Below are 13,685 nucleotides of genomic sequence, written 5' to 3' on the forward strand. Positions count from 1 at the left end.
ACCATATATTTTAATAAACGGCGATAATATGGGATAAGCCAAGCCGATGAGTAAGCATTTTTCTCCATATAAACTAAGCGAGAAAATCCGCTTAATGGGTAAATAAAACACCTCTATTGTTCGCTCTGCACCGGCTAATGTTTTTCTTTGGGGTATGCCTTTTCCTTGGTTATGTCAATGTCCAAAGCAGGCCGACACTCGACGTCAGAAAACCAAACAATTTTGAGCCAAGACCCATGTGTCTTTCATTCATTTATCTGGCCAACGGATGATGTAGTTTTGAGGTATTTGATACTCAACTGAATATGCTCTTGAATGGCTCACAGCTTCCCGGTGGTCAGCATGCGTCAGCATTAGCTTCACTAATTAAAACCATTTGAGAATGATCAGCTTTAAACGAATAAAGGAGGGCACATCATCTACATCTACATGACTAGCCGAGATGGATTGCAAGGAAGAAAGTCTGAATGAATTGTTGGATGGATGGATATTCATATGAACGTTGGCTGAAATGTTGCTTCACTCGTGCCCGAGCATCTCTCTCAGCACGGTCAGGTTGAATCTTCCCTCTGACGATTTCAGGCTTTGAGTAATTTTTTAATTTCTTGCCTGACAGGTAGCTGCCACATGAATTTAATTGAAAGTAGACATTTGATAAATATCATCCCATAAATATGCAATGATTTATGCGAACAACCACTCTCGCAAACCCTAAACGAAGCTAAGTAAGGTAAGTGAATCTCGTTCAACTTGACACTTCCTAACCAATTTCGATTGTAGATAATTTTAAAAATATAAGAAAACATTTTTTCAATTAATATTCAGAAAGAATTCTCGGTTATAATTTCAACATCCACACTTAGCTCAATTAGGAACACTTACGAAATCCAATTAGTATATGAAACCACTCCCATATAAAGCGGCTACTACCTTAGACATCGCATCAGGAAAGTTAAATTTGATGTGGTTGCCATGGCTGTAGATTTGTGATGCCGTGATGTTGATTAAAATCGGAAAAAATGCCTATAAACAATTTGTGAAGAATGCGTGCTAACAGAGATAGACATTAGAGTGTTCTAAAACGTCTTGCAATTCTATTTGAACACAAAGTAAATATTTCCATGGCACTTATCGTTAATGTCCGTCTGGTCGCGAGTCCACCTGACTGTCCGTGTTTTGTAATTGGTCTAGTGACAAACGCTATGAATTTTGGTGAAAATCGGTTCGGATTTAAATATAGCTCTCATATATATATCGCCCGATTTTCACTTGAACAGTCGTAGTTACCCCAATTCTTAATCGACTTTCACGAAATTTGGTTATGGAGTGATGTTTAACTCATCTGAAAACCTCATATATAGCTCCTTTATATATGTATCGCCCGATTTAAACTTTTGAGGCTCATCTACAACACACGAAATTAGGAAACGATTGTCTTATTAAATATCTTCACACCTCTGCTCAATTTGATAAAAAACGGTTTTTTGGTTTATTCAAGTCGGAAAAATTCGATCAGTCTACCAAATTTCTGCAGCATTAACACTGGATAAAGCTTTTGCACAACTCTGTATTTTTTCAGGATATATTTTCCAACTTTTTCCAACTCTCTTTAAAGATTTTGAATAACGAAATTTACGGACATGTGGTTTTTCCGTGACCTTTGCCTTAAATACTTTGTTTGTTTGTTAGTTTATTTGTCTGTTCTGTATAGACTCAAAAACGGCAGAACCGATTTTCATGAAATTTTCACAGATGGTGAAAATAGTATACTAAATTTGTCATATCCGAAGGGGGCCGGACCCTCTTCCATACCCCCATTTTTAAAAACGCCAGATCTCGGAAATGGGTTCACCGATTTAAGTGAAAATTTGCATACCACCTTATGGTACCCCAAAAACACGAAATTGCTACAAATTTCGTGGGGTCAAATAACCTGGGGGACGCCCCATCCAAAAACTCACCCGAACGGACATGTTTACCTATTGCGACAATATTGATATCAAATGAAAGGTATTTAAGAGTAGGGTACGAACTTGGCATTAAAATTTCACCATAAATGTCGTAGTGCGGGGGGAGGGGGGGATGTCCCCACCCCTAAAAACATCACCCAACACTACACTTTTACCCCTTTGGGCAATATGGGCTTCATGGGTATCAAATGAAAGGTATTTAAAAGTAGAGTACAAATCTGACCTACAAATTTATTTATTGGTGTCTGGGGAGTCTCTCCACCTCTCAAAACACCCCAACTGGACATATTTACCGATTGGGATAATATGGATATCAAATGATAGGTATTTAAAATTAGGGTAAAAAGCTGATATAAAAATGTATTCCTAGGTATCTGGGTTGCGTCCTGCCGTTCAGCAGAATATGTAGATCCCGACAGTAATGGTCTCAAATAAATTGTCTTTTGTCCGTGTAAACCCATATGAACCGCCCTTCCGATTGTTCTTCTTAAGCCTTAAGTATCTTAAGGGCGCAATTGTTATCCTATTTGGCTGAAATTTTGTACGTAGTTTGACTTTCAAAGTCCATGTTTAATATGATCCAATTGTATCATTACTTGATCTAGCTTCTATGGAAATCGATCGCATTTTTGACTTCTTGAGCCACTAGTGGACGCAATTATTATCCGCTATGAAAGAAATTTGGAGAGATGTAAATTTTATGACTTATAACAGTCACAAAATATCAAAAAGTGGAAAATGGTACGACCAAGATTTTCGAGATGCTGCTAAAGCCAAGAATGCGGCATATAGAGCAACCCTGCAATTAGTAGCAACTCGCTACATGATGGAGATGTATCGGGACAAAAGGAGAGAGGAAAAACGACTATTCCGCAGAAAGAAAAAGGAAATGGAAAGATGTGAGTGTGAGCGAATTGAGAAGTACAGGAGTCAGAATGAAGTCAGTAACTTTACCAAAGAATTAAACATTAAACCGATAACTTTGGTGCAGGCACATCCACCTGCAGAGACAAAGAAGAAAATCTAGTAACTGACAAAGTAGCATTCTGAGGATAGGAAACAACAGTTTACAGTTTGGTGGTATAGAATGTTTACCTACTAGTCAGAATAAGGTGCAAGTAGCAGTGACCTGACTGAAGAACAACAAGGCAGAAGGAGCTGACGGTATACCCGCTGAACTATTTACGACCGGAGGCGACACGCTGATAAGGCGTTCCAATCACGCATACCCAATGATTGGAACCTCAGAATACTATGTCCCGTACACAAGAAAGGAGACAAGACGGAATTCGCCGACCACAGTGGAATAAGTCTCCTCCCCATCGCATACAAGATACTCTCGTACTGTGTGTAAGATTAAAACCTAAAGTCAATAAGATAATTGGGTCCTATCTATGCGGCTTTCGACTTGGTAAATCCAACCCGTGACCATATATTCGCACTTCGCCAAATCCTGGAAAAGAATCGAAAAGGACAAACCAACACCTACCATATCTTTGTTGACTACAAAGCCGCTTTCGATACCCCTTTACTTTCACAGATATTTCAAGCCATGTCTGAGTTTGGTATCCCTGCAAAATTAATAAGTCTCTGCAGAGTAACACTTGCTGATACGCGTTTCTCAGTAAAAATAGGAAAGAATCTCTCGGAACCATTTAATAGCAAATGAAGTTTCAGACAAAGAGACAGCCTATCGTTTTATCTCTTTAATATCTTGCTGGATAATATAATATGAGATGCAGATGTGAATAGATATGGTGCACTAATCACAAAAGAACACATGCTACTCGCCTATGCCGACGACATCGACATCATAGGTCGGTTACAGAAAGTAGTAACTGCAGCCTTTGAAAGAATCGAAAGAGAGTCAGTGAAAATGGGTCTGGTAGTAAATTGAGATATGACGAAATGGATGGTTTCAACTCCCAAAACGCCTTGTACAACCGAGCAGATAAAGAAAATGGAGAAAGTGGGGAATAACAACTTTGAGATAGTCAGTAACTTTATCTACCTCGGCACCGCCGTAACCGAAACGAATGACACCTGTTTTAAGACAAAGCAAAGAATAATACCGGCAAACAGTTGCTACGTAGACAATTTTAAGTCCATTGTGATACCGCAGTAGCGACAGACCATGGCTTTTAGCGGGAATCGAACCCACGACCCCTGCACTGGTAATTCATGCACGCTACCAACTCGCCACCGGGGCGCCCTGATAGCAAAGTTACACGTATCAAAATACAACGGCTACGTTGGCTAGGCCATGTTGTCAGAATGGATGAAGAAGCTCCAGCAAAAAAGTCTTTTGAAGACAAACACGTTGGTACACCCAAACCGGGACGACCAAAAGCCCGATGGAAAGATCAAGTGGTGAGAGACACCTCGAAACTTTGTGTCAGAGATTTTATAATGAGCCCAGAAGATCGAGGCGCTTGGAACGCTATTCTACGTTCTGCCAGTGGAACAAGTGTTCTATCATAGCCAAATAAAGTATAGTAATACACCGCAAGTATAACGTTGTGTCGGAATCAAAATTACCGCTTTGTTCTTCTTGGTCACATATGAACATAGTTTCGTGACAGAAATGAAATCTTACGTTGTATCAATGAAACTTGTCATGGATTTTGAGCCAACGTAGTAGTTTAACTAACGTGAAATTATTATTGATTATTGCAATGATATATTTTCATTGATACAATGAAAAACGTTCATTTATGGTATTTAGATCTTTTTTTGGAGTAAAAAAATCATTTCATTTATGCAATGAAAAGTTTCTTTTTCAAAACCCACCTCCTTTGATGGTTGGTGGGTTTTTTATTTTCGTCGTTCGACGCGAGCTTCTTTCTCTTTGTTCGTTTTATAGCTTTGCTCTCTCGTTTTTTTCTGTCATTCCCTTTATTTATTACTTCTCTACTCACTAATTAATTAATTTTGTGGTCGAGGTAATTTGAACTAGAGGTGGGCATTTTAGTTTCTTTTAGTGATCGCTCCTTTTAGTTCCGTTCCACAAAAGGAACTAGTTCCTTTTCTTAGTTCCTTTTTAATTTGTAATTCTCTTTTTTGTTTCATTCATACAAAAAAAGAGCTTTGAATTTTGTTTTGAACCTTAAAAATGTTTTTATTTGCTCATATAGATAAAATCATTCAGACTTTATAAGTAATTGAATTTTTAATTAATATTTTCTACTTTGTTTTAAACAAGTATTAAGTCTCGATGCTGAAAAATGCGCATCAAACAATTTGGATTTGTTGACAATAAAAAAATATGTGGATGCCACCACGTTTATTTATTTGTGCCATCACATTCATTTAATGTGGTTACCACAAATAAATTATTTTCCTTTTACCTAAATCACAACGTACACAGCTGTTGCCTATTGAAAAAGTTAACGCTTTTATTTAGTTGTTGTATGAAGCTTAAAAAAAGGAAGAAAAAGAAAAGTGTACATGCAAAAAAAGGAACTATGGAACTATAAGAAACAAGAGATAGAACTAGTTCCAGTAGTTCCTTACTTGGATAAGTTCCAATGAACTAACTCTAAGTTTCCAACAAATTTTTTTTTACTCTCTATCTCGAATTTGAAGAAAAAATAAAAAATTGCTCAGTGGTACGATTCCAGGCTTGCAAATATGTCAGTAGCATGCAATACATTACTGCACTTCAGTCAATTTCACAATTGAATTTAAAAAAGTGTAGAAAACCTATTATAAACAAGTAAGAGCGTGCTAAGTTCGGCCGGGCCGAATCTTATATACCCTCCACCATTGATCGCATTTGTCGAGTTCTATGCGCGGTATCTCTTTTTAGACAAATAATAATAATTGAATAAGAACTGTTATCCTATTGGAGCAATATCAAGTTATAGTCCGATTTGGACCATAATTGAATGCTGATTGACATTGTAGAAGTCATTGTGTAATATTTCAGTTCATTCGGATAAAAATTGCACCTTGTTAGGGCTCAAGAAGCAAAATCGGGAGATAGGTTTATATGGGAGCTGTATCAAGCTATTGATCGATTCAGACCATACTAGACACGTATATTGAAGGTCATGAGAGAAGGCCTTGTACAAAATTTCAGCCAAATCGGATGCGAATTGCGCCCTCTAGAGGTTCGAGAAGTCAAGATCCCAGATCGGTTTATATGGCAGCTATATCAGGTTCTATATCGATTTAGGCCATACTTAGCACAGTTATTGGAAGTCATAACAAAACGCCTCATGCTAAATTTAAGCCAAATCGGATGAGAATTGCGCCATCACTTGGCTCAAGAAGTCAAGATCCAAGATCGGTTTATATGACAGCAATACCAGATTATGAACCGATTTGAACCATACATGGCAAAATTGTTGGATATCATAACAAAATACGTCGTGCAAAATTTCATTCCAATCGGATAAGATTTGCGCCTTCTAGAGGTTCAAGAAGTCAAGACCCAAGATCGGTTTATATGACAGCAATACCAGATTATGAACCGATTTGAACCATACTTGGCATAATTGTTGGATATCATAACAAAATACGTCGTGCAAAATTTCATTCCAATCGGATAAGAATTGCGCACTCTAGAGGCTCAAGAAGTCAAGACCCAAGATCAGTTTATATGGCAGCTATATCAAAACATGGACCGATATGGCCCATTTACAATACCAACCGACCTACACTAATAAGAAGTATTTGTGCAAAATTTCAAGCGGCTAGCTCTACTCCTTCGGAAGTTAGCGTGCTTTCGACAGACAGACGGACGGACGGACGGACATGGCTAGATCGACATAAAATTTCACGACGATCAAGAATATATATACTTTATGGGGTCTCAAACGAATATTTCGAGTAGTAACAAACAGAATGACGAAATTAGTATACCCCCCATCCTATGGTGGAGGGTATAAAAATTATTCAATAAGAAACATATTATATTTTTTGCGCCGAATATTTTGTCAGCGTAACTTTTTCATAATGCCTTTTGCTTGTGTGCTTATTTCGGTTGAATTCGGTGCAGATTTAGATATAGCTCCCATATATATTTTCGTCCGATTTTGACTAATATTCAACAATTTAGTAATATGTTAACCGACCTTCACAAAATTTGGCACGAAGATTTCTCTAATAATTTTCGGAGGACTTATGAATTTCATAGAAATCTGTTCAGATTTAGATATAGCTTCCATATTTATATGCGTGTCCCGATTTTCACTTTTAAGTACTTTGCTAACGCATTTATCAATCGATCTTCTCAAAAATTTGCACAACTGTTTACTTTATGGCTCCAACGATATTTTTTGGGTTTTGATTCTAGATATCAAATTTAAGAAAATTTTGGGTTTGACGAATTAGCCTGCATACACAATGTGGTGTAGGATATCGAAAGGTCGTCTTCGCCAGAACTTGGCCCGTCCTTACTTATTTTTATATACTCTCCACCATAAGATGGGGGTATACTAATTTCGTCATTCTGTTTGTAACACCACGAAATATGCGTCTAAGACCCCATAAAGTACAAATATTCTTGATCGTCATGACATTTTAATTCGATCTAGCCATGTGCGTCTGTCTGTCGAAAGCACTTTCGAAGGAGTAAAGCTAGCCCCTTGAAATTTTACACAATTACTTTTTATTAGTGTAGGTCGGTTGGGATTGTAAATGGGCCAAATCGGTCCATGTTTTGATATAGATGCCATATAAACCGATCTTGGGTCTGGACTTCTGAAGCGTTTAGAAGGCGCAATTTTGTCCGATTTAACTGAAGTCTTGCACGTAGTGTTAAGTATAATTCAAATAGGATCATAATCTGGTATAGCTGTCATATTAACCGATTTTAGATCTTAAATTCTTGAGCCAATAGAGCGCACATTTCTCATCTGATTTGGCTGAAATTTGGCATGAGGTGTTTTGTTATGACTTCCAATAACTGTGTTATGTATGGCGCAAATCGGTATATAACCTGATATAGCTGCCATATAAACCGATCTGGGAACTTCACTTCTTGAGCCTCTCATCCGATTTGGCAGAAATTTTGTCCAACGGCTTCTCTCATGACCTTCAACATTTGTATTTGTATTTCAACATTTGTATTTGTATTATTTGAAGTATTTGTGCAAAATTTCAAGCGGCTAGCTCTACTCCTTCGGAAGTTAGCGTGCTTTCGACAGACAGACGGACGGACGGACGAACGGACGGACGAACGGACGGACATGGCTAGATCGACATAAAATTTCGCGACGATCAAGAATATATATACTTTATGGGGTCTCAAACGAATATTTCGAGTAGTAACAAACAGAATGACGAAATTAGTATACCCCCCATCCTATGGTGGAGGGTATAAAAATTATTCAATAAGAAACATATTATATTTTTTGCGCCGAATTTTCTAAAAAATTATCTACAAACAATTAAAAAAAAATGGTGGGCGGGGGGATTTGAACTTGGGGTTGCAAATATTTCAGTGGAATTCCATATATTACTGCACAGCAATAATATTCTCAATTAAGTTTAAAAATATTAAAAAAACACATTTTAAAAATATTTTTTTTTTTCAAGAAATACAAATTTTTTTCGTCGAATTTTCTAAAATAACAAAAAAAAAAGATTGTCTGGGGGATTCGCACCTGGGTTTGCAAACTTTCGTTTAGTAAATGTAATGCAAATTTCGTTTACTAAATGAAACGTTTCATTAAGCTCATGAAACTTATTTCATTTACTTGTGGCGCAAATACTAAATTAAACAAATCTTATACTCTTCCGTCAAATTTTATATTCATTTGTTGCGTAAAAGTTTTAAATGCCTGATACTATATACAATTACTTTAATTTTCTCGTTGTTAACGATTTTTTTTATAAATAAAGGGTTTCATTCTATCATTGAAATTCGTTTCATTCATTTAATGAATCCGAAAATCATCAACTTTTAAATAACGTAAGTTTTCATTGCATGTATTGAACATTTCATTATGTTAATGCAAATTTTCATTGCATCAATGAAAAAATCAATGAAACCTGTTCTTTGATGAAATGAAGAGTTTTTCCTTCAGTGTATATCAGAATTTGGTGCACAGAAATGGAATACAAGTCTGGCACAAAAACGGACATGTGTGTATCTTTATCGAATTGTATTAAAAGGTCTCAGATAAAAAGGCTTGAGAGTAAAGTAAGTTTTTGGCCGCCCACTCCAAAAAAACCACAAAACTAGACATGTTGGTCTGCTGGGACAATCCGGGAATCAAATGAAAAGTTTTTAATAGTAGATAACGAGTCTGATATTAATATTAGAGACCATGTATCTCGATTGGCCGCCCACACCCAAAGCAATCCTCAATGAGCTCGTAGACTCATCGCGATGATATGGAATGGCAGTAGAAAAAATTTAAAATATTTTTATTGGTTTGTTTGATCTGTATAGACTAGAAAACAACTGAACAGATTTTTTTTAAATTTTTACAGATTGTATAGGTTGGAAGGAGTGGTAGGCTATCTACTTATACCCCACACCACTACTATGGTACATGGTATTATAACTTAGTGAAATTACAGGTCGCAATTTTCATGCGTCTTCAAATGTAAAACAAGTATTTTCTTGAGTCTAGAGACGGATCCTATTGAAATTTGGAAAAAAAACGTTCCATATTTGGATATAGCTTCAATATATATGTTCGTTCGATTTGGACTAACATTGCAATTATATCGCCATTTGTGAACCGATTCTCAAATTTTGCTCAAGGGACTCTCTTATAAGTCTCGACACTAGTGGTGAATTTCATACAAATCGGTTCAGTTTTATATATAGCTCTCATATCTATGTATTGCCCTATTTTTAATTCTAGACTGACCCGATCTTCTCAAAACTTTGCACTACGCTTTCTTCTGCAACTTTGACAAAACGTGCAGATTTTGATCGAAAGTGGTTCGGATTTGGCTATAGCTCCCATATATATGTTCGTGCGATTTGGACTAGTATTGAAATAATTTGGTCATTTGTTAACCGATTCACATGAAAATTGGCACAAAGAATTCTCTTATGACTCCAATATACATTTATCACCCGATTTTCACTTTAACATATTTTGTCAGCGTAACTTTTTCATAATGCCTTTTGCTTGTGTGCTTATTTCGGTTGAATTCGGTTCAGATTTAGATATAGCTCCCATATATATTTTCGTCCGATTTTGACTAATATTCAACAATTTAGTAATATGTTAACCGACCTTCACAAAATTTGGCACGAAGATTTCTCTAATAATTTTCGGAGGACTTATGAATTTCATAGAAATCTGTTCAGATTTAGATATAGCTTCCATATTTATATGCGTGTCCCGATTTTCACTTTTAAGTACTTTGCTAACGCATTTATCAATCGATCTTCTCAAAAATTTGCACAACTGTTTACTTTATGGCTCCAACGATATGTTTTGGGTTTTGATTCTAGATATCAAATTTAAGAAAATTTTGGGTTTGACGAATTAGCCTGCATACACAATGTGGTGTAGGATATCGAAAGGTCGTCTTCGCCAGAACTTGGCCCGTCCTTACTTATTTTTATATACTCTCCACCATAAGATGGGGGTATACTAATTTCGTCATTCTGTTTGTAACACCACGAAATATGCGTCTAAGACCCCATAAAGTACAAATATTCTTGATCGTCATGACATTTTAATTCGATCTAGCCATGTGCGTCTGTCTGTCGAAAGCACTTTCGAAGGAGTAAAGCTAGCCCCTTGAAATTTTACACAATTACTTTTTATTAGTGTAGGTCGGTTGGGATTGTAAATTGGCCAAATCGGTCCATGTTTTGATATAGATGCCATATAAACCGATCTTGGGTCTGGACTTCTGAAGCGTTTAGAAGGCGCAATTCTGTCCGATTTAACTGAAGTCTTGCACGTAGTGTTAAGTATAATTCAAATAGGATCATAATCTGGTATAGCTGTCATATTAACCGATTTTAGATCTTGAATTCTTGAGCCAATAGAGCGCACATTTCTCATCTGATTTGGCTGAAATTTGGCATGAGGTGTTTTGTTATGACTTCCAATAACTGTGTTATGTATGGCGCAAATCGGTATATAACCTGATATAGCTGCCATATAAACCGATCTGGGAACTTCACTTCTTGAGCCTCTCATCCGATTTGGCAGAAATTTTGTCCAACGGCTTCTCTCATGACCTTCAACATACGTGTCTAATATTGTCTGAATCGATCAATAGCTTGATACAGCTCCCATATAAACCGATCTCCTGATTTTGTTTCTTGACCCCCTACAAGGCACAATTCTTATCCGTATGAACTAAAATATTACACAATGACTTCTACAATGTTCAGCATTCGTTTATGGTTCGAATCGGACTCTAATTAGATATAGCTCCAATAGCATAACAGTTCTTATTCAATATTCGTTGTTTGCCTAAAAAGAGATACCGCGCATAGAACTCGACAAATGTATATATAAGATTCGTCCCGGCACTCTCTTACTTGTTTAATATCGTAATGGGGGGCAATATGGGTCTCAAGAGAGGTATTTTGGGCGAGGATTCGAAAATCTATCAAAGTATAGGGACAGGGGGGAAGTGGAGGCAATATGGGACTCGAATTTAGACAATTGAATGTGGGGCGGCCACCTAACCCATAAACCACTTCAAAACCCCCTCAAACGGACATGGAGACGGATCGAGCCAGTATGGGACTCAATTTAAAGGATATCAAAGCAAGAGTGCCACTCCTTTCCCCAAACGGAAATAGTAGACTGAACGCATCGGAATTGAACTCAAATGAGAGTGAAATGACATAGTACAATAATTTGGGAATAGAAAATGAATTTGATATCAAAATTTGGTACCAAATAACAGGGAGAAGTGGTTCTGCCCAAAAATCCTCTCTCCCCTTATAATCCACCTCCCATAAAATACTCCAAAAACGAAACTCAAATGGAAGGTATTAAAATTTTACTCTACACTTGAATTTAAAATTAGAGAGCAAACGTGGGGGCCGCTAAATAATCCTCAAACTGACATGTGGGCGAATCGTGACAATAAGGGACTCATATAAAAGGTCATTGTCAATGGAATATGAAACAGATATTAGTTTTAGACAGCAAGTCTCTGGGGAACCGTCCGACTCAGAAAAAACATCCAAACCGGAAATGAAGGTCGACCGGGACAATACGGGAGTTAAATGAGAGGTCTTTTAATATTAAGGAACAGGTGTCCGAGATTCTCAAAATATGCCCCAAATGCTCATGTGGAATGAACGGGATAATGTAGGACTTAAATAAAAAGACTAAGGGAGTAATATATCAATCTAATATTTGAATTTGGGGTCAAGTATCTGGGGAATATTCCCTTTAACGGTCATGGAGGCCAATTGGGGCAATAAGGTACTCGATTTCGATTGTCTTAGATACTGTAAAATTTTTTCGACGTGTCGCACTGAAATCTTAATTTCTTATTCGTTTGTCCAAAAAAATGTTACCCCACCACCGGGTGTAGTTTTCGTTTATAATGGTGTTGCAATGTTGTGTTGTGTGGTGTTGAAATGTTGAAAAAATTTGAAGCAGCTGTTATCATATCATAGGTACCTACACCAAAATAGCGGCGTACATGGAATATTAAGCATATTCTCGAACGCCAATTAAGGTTAACTGTGCTTAACTTCACTCATGAAGCAGCTGATTGTTGCCATGAAAGCAAATTTTGTTTGAATTTAGAAAAGTGTATTTCGTCTATTCTATTCTTTGAATAGAAATCATTGACTATGATCTCGAGCTGGATGATGTTCGAAAAATCAGGGAAAGATTTTAAAGATCAAAATAAAAGAGCGCACACAGATATATCTATATAAAGTAATATGTTTACTCTTTGCAGACCTTGTCGCCGACAATAAAGAAAAAACTCATAATGAAAATTAAAATGTTTCATCTTTTTTCGAAGCCTGGGATCTTTAAATAAGAAATATATATATTTTTTAAGCAATATATTTGATGTTTTACACGCAATTTGATCTTATGAAATAAAAAGATTTTTATTCATGTGTAAATACCAATTATTTAGTTTTATTAATTAAAACTGTTAAAAAGTTGCTTAAAAGAAAAGGCAACTTTCAAATAATTGGGTTATAAAGTGAATATCCACTTGGGTTATTGGGCGAATAACCATTTTTGAGATTAAAATAAATCCAAATTGCTAAATTTTTTATCAATAATAGAAATTTCTCAATAGGACAGATTTTAGCAATTTTTTTAATTGAATGTACAAATTTTTTAATTGAACCTAGCTTTTAATTTTTTCTGTGTATTTGAATAACACATACGATAAACAAATAAAGTAATGTAGATCTGAGAAAGACACATGGCTCTGAGCACCAGTTTCATAATATTTAAAGAAACATTTAATTTTAAATAGCCAATTAATGGTGTAGCGAAGCGAACCTGGTCAGCTAGTTTTAAATATTTATTACTTAGAAATTATAATTAAATAAATTATATTTTATGGAGAGATAAAAAACCACATTTTCTTTATTTCTTAATATTTGTATACCGTTCACCAAAGGACCCCCATCCTAATTCGACATTCTGTTTGTAACACCTCGAAATATGCGTCTAAGACCCCATAAAGTATAAATATTCTTGATCGTCATGACATTTTAAATCGAACTAGCCATGTCCGTCCGTCTGTCTGTCGAAAGCACGCTAACTTTCAAAGGAGTAAAACTTGAAATTT

The 13,685-nt window shown here is 36.2% G+C and overlaps 1 long non-coding RNA gene across 1 annotated transcript; it reads left to right on the forward strand.

Moving 5' to 3' along the window:
- The first annotated feature begins 211 nt into the window (after nt 1-211).
- LOC131995531 (uncharacterized) lies at nt 212-12,901 on the forward strand. The gene is made up of 3 exons (XR_009397485.1): nt 212-555; nt 617-730; nt 12,831-12,901. It is a non-coding gene; the product is annotated as an uncharacterized LOC131995531 (long non-coding RNA).
- The last annotated feature ends 784 nt before the right edge of the window (nt 12,902-13,685 follow it).

Source organism: Stomoxys calcitrans, chromosome 3 (genome assembly GCF_963082655.1).
Source record: "Stomoxys calcitrans chromosome 3, idStoCalc2.1, whole genome shotgun sequence".
NCBI lineage: Eukaryota > Metazoa > Arthropoda > Insecta > Diptera > Muscidae > Stomoxys > Stomoxys calcitrans.